The sequence below is a fragment of the Esox lucius genome, chromosome 17 (genome assembly GCF_011004845.1).
Source record: "Esox lucius isolate fEsoLuc1 chromosome 17, fEsoLuc1.pri, whole genome shotgun sequence".
NCBI classification, from domain to species: Eukaryota; Metazoa; Chordata; class Actinopteri; order Esociformes; family Esocidae; genus Esox; species Esox lucius.
The window spans coordinates 2,232,507-2,249,863 of record NC_047585.1 but is presented as its reverse complement, the minus strand read 5'-3'; positions in this window follow the sequence as shown (position 1 = coordinate 2,249,863).

Here is a 17,357-nt window from a genome sequence, read left to right as displayed (position 1 = left end):
CTTACAACAGAAACGATATACTCCGTGCTTGAAACAACAGCTGACTTCTGTGGATGCTGCAGGGTTAATGTCGTATTTATTGACACTAATGAATGGTTAATTTTGACCAGTGGTCTACAAATTTCTGTCTGTCTTTCCAGGACCTCATCCGTCAGGACCCTTGGCACGGGAGGCTGGTGGACGGGACTCGGCTTCCCCTGCTTGCACCTGCTCAGGCTCTGGCGCAAGGATAGGCTCAGGCTCCTGGATGGGCTGAGGGGGAGATGCCTCGAGGGCTTTGATGTCTGCAGTGCCATCATCTGCAAAACAATAGAGCACAATTTAAATGAAACGAGTTAACTATGGACTTGTGTTTTTTTATTATTATTGGTCTATCAAATTTAAGTTTACTTGCCATGAATGTCGTCGGTATCTCCCCCACCGGTGATACCTTCCAAAGACACCGTTCCGATGAGGGCTGCCACCCGCTCCTCGTTTCGGTGTCAGCTGGAGACTTGGATCTGGTGGGCCTCCCCCAGTCTGACTCACGCGCCTCTTTGTGGCGATCTTTGAATCGGACCACTTTTTTTTCACCTACAATAAACAAGAAAACTCATGCTTAAATTGTATTAAGCAATGAAACATTCTTACCTCTGCTGGAGCGCGCTTCTCAACCCCCACACTATTAACAGCACTCGTAATTTGGGTACATATTTTGTTTTTGTGGGCGCCTTTTATTCCACTTTTTAAACTGCCAAATAAAACAATTTTATTTCTTTCTACCTCCCTGGTGATCGTCTCAATCTCCACGTCAGAGAAGTTTCTCTTTTTTGCCGTCTTCCGTGTGTCCATGGCGTAAAATGAGGGCGTGGGGGAAGCGGAGACTTGAATATATAGGGGCGTGTTATTCTAATGACGATCGTTTTCAGCCGCGGCATTTATCAAGGGCAGGTATTGCGTACACCTGGATTTTATAGGTACGCACAGCTTCATAAATCAGGCGGTGAGAGGAGTGTAAGCTAAATCTTACGCCAACATATACGCCCGTTTCTACGCAAGAATGATACATGAGGACAAGTGTATCATCTTTCAAGCATACAGCACTGTTGTATCTTTTCTTTAGTCTGTCATATTTTTGACTATGATACACAACTCCATAAACAAAAAACTGTTGTAAGACCAGAAGCAGTTACCTAGATTTCTACATAACTTGGCAATGGCAAGCCTGTACGAAGTTGTGATATTTTCTTGCAAAGGTGGATGCCCAAAACCCTTTCATTTAGTATCTCACATAAGTTTTTCGCTTATTAAAATAAAGTACTTCAACAAATGACTGAACCTTTGCACTGGTGATAGTTTACTTGGCCTTTTCTGGCAATTCTCTCCACAATAGAAAATGTCTAGCTATTTGTGAAGGGACATATTGGCCCTCATTTATCAAAAGTGCGTACACCAAATTTCCAGCGTACACCTGGCGTACACCCAAAACCACGGTGACTTTGAGATTTATCAATATGGACGTTGGCGTACGGCACTCTCAAATCCTACGCCAGCTCAGGAGGTAGTGTACGCACATTTTGAGTTCGTGCGGAAATGCGCAGGAAAAAAAATCCTAACGCACTGACAAACTAAAAGATATAATATATTATGACTCACTGTAAAAAGAACAACAACATAATAATTACAAACTTCAGTGTTTATTTTTGTGCAACATGGACTTCAATGTTTAATTTGTGTGACTCTACCAAAGCATTTGATTTATATGTATTCCTTCAGATGCGAGCCTGTGCGCTTTACATGACGTTTCAGGTTTAGGCCCGGCAGTTGCGCACGGACTGGGTTCAGTAATAAAAGGCTGACAAAATAATAAATTCAGACTGACAAAATAATAAAAATTACATTCTTCTTTTAAATAATAATAATAATAATAATAGAAAGATTAATAATAACAACATTCTTCTTCTAAATAACAATAAATGTCTTTAATAATAAATATCATAAAATAATAAGACGAATATTACAAATTGTCATGCAATTATTAATGTGAATGAATGGTACTCCACATCACATCATCATCTTTTATTCCGCTTTTTAAACTGCCAAATGAAACAATTTTATTTCTTTCTACCTCCCTGGTGATCGTCTCAATCTCCACGTCAGAGAAGTTTCTCTTTTTTGCCGTCTTCCGTGTGTCCATGGCGTAAAATGAGGGCGTGGGGGAAGCGGAGACTTGAATATATAGGGGCGTGTTATTCTAATGACGATCGTTTTCAGCCGCGGCATTTATCAAGGGCAGGTATTGCGTACACCTGGATTTTAAAGGTACGCACAGCTTCATAAATCAGGCGGTGAGAGGAGTGTAAGCAAAATCTTACGCCAACATATACGCCCGTTTCTACGCAATAATGATAAATGAGGGCCACTGTGTTCCATTAAAATACTTAAATAAAGTGCCCATATTGGATTCAAATGCAAAGGTTGACGTAGCCCATAATGGCCCCCATTGTTTCACACTTTGTGTGCTGTGTGTGAACAAGTGTATGTTGAAAGTCATGTTGTCTTTTTCCATCTTTGAAAATCAATAAATTTTTTAAGAGCCAGTTGTGACATCAAGATGCTTCTAGTCTTGATCTTATCCTGCAGTAATGTATATATGCCAAAAACCAATAGGAACAAATTATTCCAGGCAGTATTCCTTTCAATACAGGCAGAGCATAGAAGAGGAGAAATGCTTGCCACTCAGAAGCTTTCCAGAACTTCCTTTCAGTAATTGACCTTGGTGTTCTAGTTATCTCAATAGGAGGTTTTGTTTTTGCAAGTTGCAAATCAAAATCTTCAATCTGTTTGCCAATGTACCAGGGGGCTTGACTGTTTGCTGTATCAAACCATAATAGTAGTTAGTGTAGGGTATAATGTGTCAGAATGGTGATTTATGGTCCTGGAGGGCGGGACTTCCATATTGATGTGACAGGTGGGCGGGACATCCGGTTTGTAGGGTGGGACTTCCGTTGTGACGTAAGTTAGGGTGGGACTTCCTGTATGACGTGTGTACGGGCGGGACTTCAGGAGTGAGGTATGCATGTTCGGTGTAATTTATGATTACATTGATGTGTCAGTGTTTGATGTTTTACAACGCCTGATGAGTAAAACAGACTAGTGTTATAACAGGTGGGTTATGTTTGATGATTAACAAATGGGCCTTAGGATTCCGCAATGTTAAATTCCCAGGCAAAAAATAAGTGTTGTGTCAGCAGTAAGATGTTTGGTGTTCAACAAAAGGGTGCCATGTGGTAAGACAGATGTAAACTTCCATGTTTTACAATGTGCATGTAACATGGTGTTTTTCCACAAGCACAGAGTTACACGTGAGAGACATGCTTTGTGTGTAAGATATAAAGAAGGGGTTAGGGAGTGACAATTTGGAGAGTTTGGAGAGCCCATTTTTTCATTTTAACAAGATCAGATCTGCCCTGTAATAATGGTCCCTTAATAACCACTATTACAAACTGTAGTAAATGCAGGTTAAAAATCATCCCATGTTTCACGGTTTGTAGTCCAACACAGCACTACAGTAAACAAACATCACATGAGCAATGCTGGTATTTGGAAGGAACAGACATGGCCATGGCCAACCACACATTACGCATAGGTGAATTGTGTCGCGGTTTGAGTTTCAAAATATTGTTATAAATAAAACATGAGCAATGGAGAGTTTTGTAATAAAAAAAAATGTTTTAAGTCAGCATTAACTTTTAAGTTGCATCATAAAGCAAAACATTACAAAGCCCTAAGTAGACTGTGGGGATTTTGGCCAGATTTCACTACATGGACATTTTGGGTCCTAGATTCATTTCTGTAACAGATACAACCTATTATGATGTATCCTGGTAATCACAACCCCCTTGGCTTCAATAAAAACACATAAAAACAGACTTTTGGGTCACCATTTTAAGAACTCATCTATTGGAAAAGCAAAAAGAATATTTTTTGGAAAACATTTCTGCCATTCAGCATAAATATTTTTTTTTGAAAGCATTATAAAGAATTGTGTCAATGGTATTTCCTAATACTTTCATGCCTTTACTATCAAATTACACTGTATTGGGTTGAAAATAATGAAATAATTAAATAATAGAAGGTAAAAAATATAGGCACCCTCAAAAAATTTGGTTCTTCTACCTAGAAATAAAACAAAATTAAATAAATCAGATTGAATGTATAGTGCTTCTTTTTGCATGTAATGACGCATAACGGCCACCAGATGGCAGCACTAGATCGCTAGTTACTATATATAATTTATAAACTCAGAAAAATGACCAACTTCTTCCCAAAAACTCAAGAACACCCCCATACTATGTTGACTAAATTTTTTTTTTTTTTATCATATTTATAATACAAACGATGTATTATGGTTCAAAACATCATATATAGTGATGTACACCCTTGTAATCCCTATTCTTGTCTACAAATTAGCCTTTCTAAGATGCATGGTCAATGTCGTTGCCTGGTGAAAAGTTCCCATAGCAACCCAAACAATACACAGACAACCCAAATTATACACGGAACGCTTCACGAAAGTGGCTACAAATAATGAGTACTGTCTGCGGATCTGCGGATGTCGACTATGTAAGGATAACCCCTGTCACCTAAAGGGGAAAAGAGAGGTTAGGAAACAAATATATTTTGCAAAATAAATTTGCTCTTAGTACTCACCTAAAAGATAACCATGACCCCTCAATGCGCCCTCCTGCAGCCGTCTGCGCACGATGCTGTACTAAAAAATTAAGGCATCGTGGGTGCCTCCAGGCCATCGTGCCACAACATTTAATAGGCAGAGTCTGGCATCACATATAATTTGCACATTGACTGAATGATAATTTTTGCGGTTGATGTATGCGTAATCATTAACCAATGGTGGTTTCAGACGCACGTGGCTACAGTCAATTGCACCTATGACATTTGGAATTCCAGCAATCTCATAAAACCCCCTTTTAATCATTGTTTACTGGGCATTGTCATATGGGAATTGTATGTAGTGTGGGATGAGAGTCCTGATGGCAGCCAGCACGGATGACAGCTCGCGGCTCATGGTGGGTTGGGATATACGAGACCTGTCAGCAATCTCCCGTTGAAAGGTTCCAGTGGCCAAGAACCCCAGTGTGGAGAGAACCTGGACTGGAATAGGTAGGAAGGCCCTTGACCGCCGGGTCTCACGTTGGAGGTAGGGCTCCAGGTTATTGCACAGCTCCAGGAGAAGATGCCTTGGAAGACGGATTCTGCTCATCAGCCATTCATCCGCTTCATTCAGAAGATCTCGCCTATCTTGAAATACTCTTTCCCTTCTCAAGGGCGCATATGCGTCTTCTAAAAGCGCCAGGTCAGCCATCATTGAGAATTGTTGTACGGGGGAAATCCAGTTTATAAAGCTGTTTGGATGAGCAAATGACCTATCACAATGCATTTTACAGCACGCGTTTGAAACAATTAGCATTTGATTTCGTGTCACATCACATGTATTGGGGTGTTCAATAGTGATGATGATGATGTGATGTGGAGTACCATTCATTCACATGAATAATTGCATGACAATTTGTAATATTCGTCTTATTATTTTATGATTTTTATTATTAATGACGTTCATTGTTCTTTAGAAGAAGAATGTCGTTATTATTATTATTTCTATTATTATTATTATTATTTAAAAGAAGAAATATTATTATTTTGTCAGTCTGAATTATATTTTGGTCATTAAAAGCCTTTTATTACTGAAGCCAGTCCGTGCGCAACTGCCAGGCCTAACCCTGAAACGTCATGTAAAGCGCACAGGCTCGCATCTGAAGGAATAAATCAAATGCTTTGGACTTCAAATTAAACATTGAAGTCCATGTTGCACAAAAATAAACAATGTTTATAATTATTATGTTGTTGTTCTTTTTACAGTGGGTCATAATATATCATATCTTTTAGTTTGTCAGTGCGTTAGGATTATTTTTCCTGCGCATTTCCGCACTAACTCAAAACGTGCGTACACCACCTCCTGAGCTGGCGTAGGATTTGAGAGTGCCGTACGCCAACGTACATATTGATAAATCTCAAAGTCACCGTGGTTTTGGGTGTACGCCAGGTGTACGCTGGAAATTTGGTGTATGCACTTTTGATAAATGAGGGCCACTGTGTTTAATTAATGACTTAGTCATTTTTAAACAAAAGTGTGCACATCAAAGCCCTGCATGTTGTGTATGTACCAAAGTGAGGTACATACACAACATGAAGATTCACAAATAAATGTACATAGTACTTTTGTACATGAGGTCAGGAAGACTGGAAACTTCTGTGCCATCTGGCTTGATATGATAAAGATGAAATGTGTTGTTGAAACAGCTGATAAGTTATACATTACACCTTTGCCAAATCCATATGAACGGGACTAAAACATTCAGTTGTTGCCAATGATTTACGTATTACATAAAGAGACTTGGTCCTTGATTTTTTTTAATGAGATTTAAACATATATATACACTCACCTAAAGGATTATTAGGAACACCATACTAATACTGTGTTTGACCCCCTTTCGCCTTCAGAAATGCCTTAATTCTACGTGGCATTGATTCAACAAGGTGCTGAAAGCATTCTTTAGAAATGTTGGCCCCTATCGATAGGATAGCATCTTGCAGTTGATGGAGATTTGTGGGATGCACATCCAGGGCACAAAGCTCCTGTTCCACCACATCCCAAAGATGCTTTATTGGGTTGAGATCTGGTGACTGTGGGGGCCATTTCAGTACAGTGAACTCATTGTCATGTTCAAGAAACCAATTTGAAATGATTCGAGCTTTGTGACATGGTGCATTATCCTGCTGGAAGTAGCCATCAGAGGATGGGTACATGGTGGTCATAAAGGGATGGACATGGTCAGAAACAATGCTCAGGTAGACCATGGCATTTAAATGATGCCCAATTGGCACTAAGGGGCCTAAAGTGTGCCAAGAAAACATCCCCCACACCATTACACCACCACCACCAGCCTGCACAGTGGTAACAAGGCATGATGGATCCATGTTCTCATTCTGTTTACGCCAAATTCTGACTCTACCATCTGAATGTCTCAACAGAAATCGAGACTCATCAGACCAGGCAACATTCTTCCAGTCTTCAACTGTCCAATTTTGGTGAGCTCGTGCAAATTGTAGCCTCTTTTTCCTATTTGTAGTGGAGATGAGTGGTACCCGGTGGGGTCTTCTGCTGTTGTAGCCCATCTGCCTCAAGGTTGTGCATGTTGTGGCTTCACAAATGCTTTGCTGCATACCTCGGTTGTAACGAGTGGTTATTTCAGTCAAAGTTGCTCTTCTATCAGCTTGAATCAGTCGGCCCATTCTCCTCTGACCTCTAGCATCAACAAGGCATTCTCGCCCACAGGACTGCCGCATACTGGATGTTTTTTTCTTTGTAAACCTTGAAATGATTGTGCGTGAAAATCCCAGTAACTGAGCAGATTGTGAAATACTCAGACCGGCCCGTCTGGCACCAACAACCATGCCACGCTCAAAATTGCTTAAATCACCTTTCTTTCCCATTCTGACATTCAGTTTGGAGTTCAGGAGATTGTCTTGACCAGGACCACACCCCTAAATGAATTGAAGCAACTGCCATGTGATTGGTTGATTAGATAATTGCATTAATGAGAAATTGAACAGGTGTTCCTAATAATCCTTTAGGTGAGTGTATATTTCATGTTCTGGTAATGGCTTACTCTCAAACCTTGAACAAATTGTATATAAAATCAGCTAAATGTTTATATGTTTCTGTGTGGGTATATAACACTACATAAAAGAACAGGGTAACTTCCACCCATTAACTATTGACTCTAGAAGCTATTCCACCCCATAGCTAACTTTACCATAAACTTGAACATGCACGTTTATAAAGCGGTATGTAAAACAGGCTATGCTGGAGTACTTCCTCAAAGAAGCCAATATGTGTGAAAAGAAATAAGCAGAACTACAAGCCAAGTATACTTAAACTTCCTGTATAAGGCAAGACTACTTTTATTTCTCTTAAGTATATCTCAATCAAAAGATTGAGTACAAGTATATGCCAAATATACTTAGACTTTTACAGTATACTTGTCAGTATAAGCCAATTACACATGTGGAATCTGACCATTAACAATTACAATATGAATGTGCGTTTCATTGGAAGTGCATATGCGTAATAATGAAAACATCTCTGTTTAGATTCTCTCTCTGTAGGTTGTGCTCTAATGATAGGAATCTTTACGATGGCCATATGGCATAGGGGGTTGACTTCTAAAACAAGGTCTTTGCTACTCAGAAACGCCTTCAATGTATATATCAGCTTTTAACCAACATTACAGTGAGAAAATAATGGAACGTTCACCGTATGACATCTGTGCTGCAATTTTCCAATAAACGTGAGCGAACTTCTCCCTCGATTTGATACAGGTTCTACATTATTTGACCTCTATACAAAACTGCAGATTTCTAACACTTGTTAGTATAATTTTGTTAAGTACATCTCTGATAAGTATACAAAAAGTAAACTGAGGGTATACAATCGAATTTTTGTTTAAAAGAAGTATACTAATAACACACTGGAATAAACCTCTTTTTTGGTAAGGGTGATGTTCGTACCCTGGCTAAATAGGAGTCACCCCACTTCCCAGAGTCCTTGGGCTTTCTCTTTGCAGAACAAAAGAACAAACAGATCAACAGACAGACCAGATAAAAGGATGGTTTAAACTTCTTTAGTTGCCCCAAGATACAGCAAGATGTATTGCAAGCTATAAACAAAGGTCTGTTGGTTATCTTTTTGTCAATTATCAGATTTCCTTTTCCACAGGGGTTAATATTCAGGTATATACAGTGGGGAGAACAAGTATTTGATACACTGCCGATTTTGCATGTTTTCCTACTTACAAAGCATGTAGAGGTCTGTAATTTTTATCATAGGTACGCTTCAACTGTGAGAGACGGAATCTAAAACAGAAATCCAGAAAATCACATTGAATGATTTTTTAATAATTCCTAACGCACTGACAAACTAAAAGATATGATATATTATGACCCACTGTAAAAAAACAACAACATAATAATTACAAACTTCAGTGTTTATTTTTGTGCAACATGGACTTCAATGTTTAATTTGTGTGACTTTACCAAAGCATTTGATTTATATGTATTCCTTCAGATGCGAGCCTGTGCGCTTTACATGACGTTTCAGGGTTAGGCCTGGCAGATGCGCACGGACTGGGTTCAGTAATAAAAGGCTTTTAATGACCAAAATATAATTCAGACTGACAAAATAATAAAAATGACATTCTTCTTCTTTTTAATAATAATAATAATAGAAATAATAATAATAACGACATTCTTCTTCTAAATAACAATAAACGTCATTAATAATAAATATCATGAAATAATAAGACGAATATTACAAATTGTCATGCAATTATTAATGTGAATGAATGGTACTCCACATCATATCATCATCTTTTATTCCGCTTTTTAAACTGCCAAATGAAACAATTTTATTTCTTTCTACCTCCCTGGTGATCGTCTCAATCTCCACGTCAGAGAAGTTTCTCTTTTTTGCCGTCTTCCGTGTGTCCATGGCGTAAAATGAGGGCGTGGGGGAAGCGGAGACTTGAATATATAGGGGCGTGTTATTCTAATGACGATCGTTTTCAGCCGCTGCATTTATCAAAGGCAGGTATTGCGTACACCTGGATTTTAAAGGTACGCACAGCTTCATAAATCAGGCGGTGAGAGGAGTGTAAGCAAAATCTTACGCCAACATATACGCCCGTTTCTACGCAAGAATGATAAATGAGGGCCATTGTGTCTCCTCAGGAGTTGAGAAGGATAAGGTGGGGAGACAGCCCGCCCATTGGGTAAATGTTACACAAGACAGATGGGCAACAACTTACCACACCCCTTTTCTATGTGATATATACTGTTGAATGACCTGTATGGAGTTAGAGACTCCTCAGATGATTATGTTTGTAAGCGTTTGACGCGTCTCTCATATTTGCAAATATTAATAAAACTGTTAGAATGTGCCAAGAGTATTTTGTGTCTGTACTTCCTTATTAATGAGTTCGATGAAATTACCATCACAGTTTACATTAGCCAGCTAATGCTGGCCTTTCGCCGGTATCACGTCGTATAGTTGTACGGCAGATGAAAATAGCAATATATGCCAAATAAATAGATTAATAGCATATTAAATAGCTGAATGATGTGTGACCTTTTTGATCTGTTGCCAAGAAAACAGCAAGCATCCGCAGTTTCAGTAAGATATTTCTGAGTGTTTGGTCATGTGACTAAGCGTGGCACGAGATTCAAAAGCTGCACACTCCGGCAGCAACTCCAGTATACATGTTTAATATGCAATGGGACAACATATTTGTATCCATACATTTTAATGTGCATTATGTAATTAGGAAATATGGTTGGAAATAAGAAAATCCGACTTCCAATGTTAGTAAAAATATTTTCCACACGCTTGATTGATTGTTTTTTTTTCTTTTGTCGATCAGAGCTGATCCGACAAATGAGCGACTGAAATGCGTTTTCTATTAAATAATAATGTTGATAAATTAGGCTACATTATGGTTCATTGCAAAACAATTCTAAACTAGGTTTAAACATACTGAAATTTAGAAGCAAACGAGTTTCAGTAAATGATCTGCGCCTATAACCTTACGCAGAGCTGTCAAACGCTATTCTGAACCCATGGCCTACATCATATCGAAACTGACATTATTCGCATGGTATTTGTTGAGACATTTCTAACAGATTGGAAACATGTGCAATTGTGCAAAAAGACAGTTGTCTAAAAAATTATTGCGATCTGGCTCAAATGATTGTGATCAGGCAATTGTGTAATATTTGCGACAGCCCTAGTTGTAGCCCATATGCACATTTCGCAATTGTGAATAGTTCATTCTGCTGACTAAATAAAAAACATTTGTTGGATCATAGCGTTTGTGTTTTATTGCTGTTTAAATGTAGGATATGATATACTTAGATGTTCAGTTCAACAGTTATCCTGTTTCTAATTAAGTCAAAGATTGTTCATTTCCGACAGTGTGGAGGGGGGGGGGGGGAATTAATTCAATTAGGTATTTCTGCAGGCTGCAAGTCGGGGGCATTCCTGAATATTAAGTTACGCCCACTGATGTTCGCCATTGGTCAGTTTGGGGACATCCTGGTTTGAAATCAATCAATCAATCAAAATTTAACACAGTTCGACGCTAGGTGTTATGTAGGTATGACGTCATTACGTTGAGTGTACTAATGGAGGAAGAAGAGTTAACAAATGTTTCACAACTTTATCTCAGAGTCCATGTGTATTCATACATTATCTTTTGTCAAGATATAACACTAGGTTCAAGGACTGATATAGAAAACAAAAGAGTATTTGCTTTGACTACATGATGAAAAAGCGCTCTAGTCTGATTATGCATGTACCAATTATGTCAAATTAAATTGTATTTTTAAATACCATTTCATTGTATTTTGTTTCAGGATTATAATTGTTTGATAAGTTACAACTGAAATAAATTAATTTGAAGACTGAAGTGCCTCTAAAAGTTGTTTTAAATGTTTTGGTTACAGTCAAGAATGAGACACTGGTGGTTTAGAAAGTTGCTGAGTGCAGTTATAAAAGACACATGCATAATCACTATGCCTGCCATGGTCAGTTTTTCTTTGAGTAGCCATTGCTTGGTTATATGTGATATAGTAGAGGGCCATCATTAGGAGGTTAATGGTTGAGAATACTGCTTATTGCAGTTACAATATAGTTGATGTGAGCTCTACATGTTACAAAGTGTAACAGGCCTCCTTTATGCACAAGTTTATGCAGGATTACCATTTATGCATTTTCCACAGATTCAACATATTACACAAGTGTGAACATGCTGTGTAAGGTACATTGTGCGGTGGACCTGTGATCAACAATTTCAGTGTCAGCTAAACTGTTCTGAAGGTCCTTTGCAGAGACCTGTGGGTTCTGTTTTGGGTTCCACACTGTTTAGCCCAGAGATCTCAAACCGGTTCCACGGAGGGCCATGTGTCTGCAGGTTTTTGGGTTTTCCTTTAAATTGGTTCCCAGTTCAGACCCAAACACTCAGGTGGGGGTAGAAACAAACCGGTTTGAGACCTCTGGTTTAGCCTGATAGCTTTTATAGCTTCCTATATTTTATTTTATTTTATTTTTTTATTATTTTTATATTTTTATATTTTCTTATTCTATTTTTTATTATTATGATTTTGTTTTGATGTTTTAATTTGAGTATTTGTTATCATCCTATTGTATTTTTCAAAATAAATCTTTGTAAAGCACATTGAATTGCTTCTATGTATGAATTGTGCTATATAAATAAACTTGCTTGCTAGATCTGACCAGTTTTGATACAAATCATTTTAATGGTTTATCTTTCCATTGACTGGCACTGTGCAATTTAACAGCAATGTTCTAGAAAGTTGAAATTGGTAACTGGAAGTGTTGAATTTTTTATAGCCTGTTGTAGAAAGGTGGCAACTTTCAATTTGCATCATGTAAAGGTCAGGTCAACAGCTGTTCATAGAAATAAAAATAATTCCAGGCGTGCCTGGAACAAGCACATTAAAATGTTTGAGTAATGACGTGATTATGGACTAAAAACATTGTTGGGAGGAATATAAGTGTTACATGTCTTGGACTAGATTATTTGAGGTCTAATTTAACCAACATCTTAAACGTTGATTCAATAACATAAATTACAAGTAGAACAGGTCCAAAAGAGGACAACAGACATTACAGAAAGTCAATTAATGTATTCCAAAGCAAGAAGTTAATGGCATAACTTAAAAAAAAATTATTAAATGATATGCCAGTTATATAAACCTAAAGGATTATTAGGAACACCATACTAATACTGTGTTTGACCCCCTTTCGCCTTCAGAACTGCCTTAATTCTACGTGGCATTGATTCAATAAGATGCGGGAAAATTATTCCTAGATGGGGCCTACCATCAAAATTGACATCAGACAATGGCTCCCATTTTGTAAATAGTGTAATTGAATGCATCTCCACTAGTCTGAAGATAGATCTGTGCACACATTGTAGCTATTATCCAGCCAGTGGTGTCTTGGTTGAGAGAGCTAATCAGACTCTAAAAACCAATTTGACCAAATTAATGGCTGAGATAGAGTTGTCATGGGTAACAGTGATGCCACTTGCCTTAATGTACATGCGAGGGAGAGAGCATCACATTATGGGTCTTTCTCCTCATGAGGTGCTTACAGCCAGACCGATGAGGATGATCACCACTCCTTTCCCAAAGAATAGACTGATGTTGCAAGGCTGTGATGACAAGATGGTGAGTTATTGCATCGCACTTAACAATGTGTTGAAGTCTATTGCCTGAGTCAAAAGGAGGGCCACTCCACAAGATCCAACCACTCGACTGGGTTGTCATGAGGGACCTCCGTAGGATGTACTGGCATCATCATAGGTGGTTGGGGCCATACGAGGTGCTACTGATCACCCAGACGGCCTTGAAGATTGCTGAGAGGGCTACGTGGGTCCACTCCAGCCACTGCAGGAAGGTGCCATACGACCCTGACGAAGATGTATCAGCTGATGCCAGGATGACAACCGCCACGATAGCCATGAAGTAGCAAGGAGGGCTTACTAAGGTCACTTTCATTGCCTTCATCGTCGGTATTGCTCTTTCCACCATTATCTGGACCACGGAGGCTGGGTGGAACAACAGAGAACCTCGAAGGAGGAAAACAGCAGGAAAATAGTCCAATGGCAGGACTTAAATAATAGCCGTCTCAGTGCGAGCCCATTCTAATCAATATTAGTTTAATGATGATTAATGGTAGGAGATTGATTTACTGGATAATAACATGTTTGCTCTTGCTGGAATGTATTATGTACTATTCTACTGTTTTGTTTTTCATTGGTTGTACGGTTTAACATTTATTTTTGTTGAGACAAAAGGAGGGAATATGGTAGACATTTTCTTATTCCATAGTGCAATAATATCATATTGCTTATTCTAAGTATAATCCAATCATTTAGTAAGGCCATTATGTGTTTCGGCTCTGCTTTCGGCTCTGCTCACTTAATCAATCATATCACATCACATCACAATCACAGGATGTGCCTACAACAGATAGCTATAGTTTGGGTTAAACTTCTCAAGGGTTGTAAACATCTTGTTATCTTTCTAAGCCAAAGTTCGCAGAGAAGCTGGTGAGACATGTAGACTAATCATGCATAGGAGGGGGACACAATGGGCTGTACTGAATTTATATAAGTCTGAGCTCAACTTTCAACTGAGAGCTTTTGAACTGACTCTGCTGAGAGGGTTTTCAAATCTTGAATAAAGCTTTACTTGTGAAAATAATCTACAGTGCCTTTCCCATTTAGTGATTTCCACGACAACACGTTAACTATCCCTAAATATATAACTAGAGTTTGTCATATGGAAGCACTTACTGAAATCTTCATCATGGACCCTGTAATTCTTCTTTCATAAACCAAATAAAATAATATTTATTTTAAAAAGCACTTTTAACATCAACAGTTGTCACAAAGTACTTTTACAAAACATCCAGCCTTAAACCCCAAGGAGCAAACAACAGTATTGTTGAATTTCAGTGTCTAAGAAAAACTCCCTAAGAAGGACAACATTCAGGAAGAAACATAGAGAGGACCCAGGCTCAGAGGGGTGACCAGTCCTCTTCTGGCTGTGCCGGGTGAACACATTAAGAGTACAAATTGTAATAATTAATAAATGCATATGGCCTGAGTCCAGAGTCTATTTAAACTTCGGAAGCATGACCAGATTGACAAAGAAAGGGACAATACGGGAGAGGGGGAGGTTTCTGATTCTTCTTTAGTTCTGCGTTTTGTTAGTGTTCTTGTCACTACTGGTAGCATGAAGCAGTACAGGCAGCCCATTCAGGTTTCACGGGTAATCCAACTCCTCCAGGATTTCACAAACATACATGCCGTCACAAGAAGGTTTGCTGTGTCTCCCAGTACAGTCTTAAGAGCATCAAGGAGATGCCAGGAGAGGAGCCATTACACAAGGAGAGCTGGACAGGGCCATAGAAGGGAATTAACCCAGCAGCAGGACTGGTATCTGCTCCTTTGTGCAAGGAGGAACAGGAGGAGCACTGCCAGAGCCCTACAGAATGACCTCTAGCGGGCTACTGTTGTGCATGTTTCTGACCAACCTGTCAGAACGGACTCCTTGAGGGTGGCATGAGGGCCCAACATCCTCTAGTGGGATTGGCATTCAATTGGCATTCGCCAGAGAACACCATAATTGGCAAGTCCGCCATTGGCGCCCTGTTCTCTTCACAGATGACAGCAGGTTCATACTGAGCATGTGACAGATGTGAAAGTCTGGAGATGCCATGGTGAATGTTATGCTGCCTGCAACATCATCCAGCATGACCGGTTTGGGTGCTGATTCAGTGATGGTCTAGGTAGGCATATACCTGGAGGATCACACAGACCTCCACGTTCTAGCCAACGGTACCCTGACTGCTATTACATACTGGGATGAAATCCTCAGACTCATCCACAGAACTTACGCTGGTGCAGTGGGCCCAGGGTTCCTCCTCGTGCAGTACAATGCCCGGCCTCATGTGGCCAGAGCGTGTAGGCAGTTCCTGGAGGGCGAGGGCATTGATGCCGTTGACTGACCCTCACATTCCCCAGACCTGAATCCCATTGAGAACCATTGGGATGTTATGTATAGGTGCATCCGCCGCCACCAATTAGTGCCACAGACTGTGCAGTAGCTCACTGATGCCCTGATATAGGTCTAAGAGGAGATCCCCCAGGACACCATCCACAATTTCCTCAGGACCGTGCCCTGATGGCTTCAGGAATGCATACAGGCACGTGGGGGTCATACACAATAATGAGTCACAATTATGATTTGCCGTGATGAAATTCATGCACCCCTCCATGAACTGCCACCTTAACGTGGTGGAGGGGTTTGAGTACCCGAGTGACCTTATAACCCTGGTATGGTCTCCCAAGGCAAACAGGTCCTAGGCGTTGGGTCAGACTAAGAGCGGTTCAAAACCCTTTAATGATGAGAAAAATGTTGAGGTCCGTGACGTCGCCCGGTATGGCACAGCCGGGGCCCCACCCTGGAGTAAGGCTCGGGGTTGGGTCTCATACTCGAGCACCTGGTGGCCGGGCCTTTCCCCTTGGGGCCCGGCCGGGCTCAGCTCGAAGGAGCGACATGGGGCCGCCTTCCCGTGGGCTCACCACCTGCAGGAGGGACCATAAGGGGCCGGTGCGGAGAGGATCGGGCGGCAGTTGAAGGCGGGGGCCTAGACAACCCGATCCCTGGACACGGAAACTAGCTCTAGGGACGTGGAACGTCACCTCGCTGGCGGGGAAGGAGCCTGAGATCGTGCGTGAAGTTGAGAGGTTCCGACTAGAGGTAGTCGGGATCACCTCTACGCATGGCTTGGGCTCTGGAACCACACTCCTTGAGAGAGGATGGACTCTTCACCACTCTGGAGTTGCCCATGGTGAGAGGCGGCGGGCTTGTGTGGGTTTGCTTATAGCTCCCTAGCTCTGCCGCCATGTGTTGGAGTTTACCCCGGTGAACGAGAGGGTTGTTTCCCTGCGCCTACGGTCGGGGATAGGTCTCTCACTGTTGTTTGTGCCTCGAGTGGTGTGAGAGGAGAATACGGCCGATAGTAGAACCTCAGATTCAGGAGGAACAGTGTGGTTTTCGTCCGGGCCGTGAAACACTGGACCTGCTCTATACCCTCTACGGGGTGTTGGAGGGTTCATGGGAGTTTGCCCAACCAATCCATATGTGTTTTGTGGATTTGGAGAAGGCATTCGACTGTGTCCTTCGCGGCATCCTGTGGAGAGTGCTTCGGGAATATGGGGTCCTGGGTCCTTTGCTAAGGGCTGTCAGGTCCCTGTACGACTAAAGCAGGAGCTTGGTCAGACTTGTTCCCAGTGCATGTTGGACTCCAGCAGGGCTGCCCTTTGTCACCGGTTCTGTTCGTAATTTTTATGGACAGAATTTCTAGGCGCAGCCAGGGGCCGGAGGGTGTCAGGTTTGGGGACCACACGATTTTGTCTCAGCTCTTTGCGGATGATGTTGTCGTGCTGGCCCCTTCAAACCAGGACCTTCAGCATGCACTGGGACGGTTTGCAGCCGAGTGTGAAGCGGTGGGAATGAGAATAAGTACCTCCAAATCCGAGGCCATGGTCCTCAGTCGGAAAAGGGTGGCTTGCCCACTTCAGGTTGGCGGAGAGTGCCTGCCTCAAGTGGAGGAGTTTAAGTATCTAGGGGTCTTGTTCACGAGT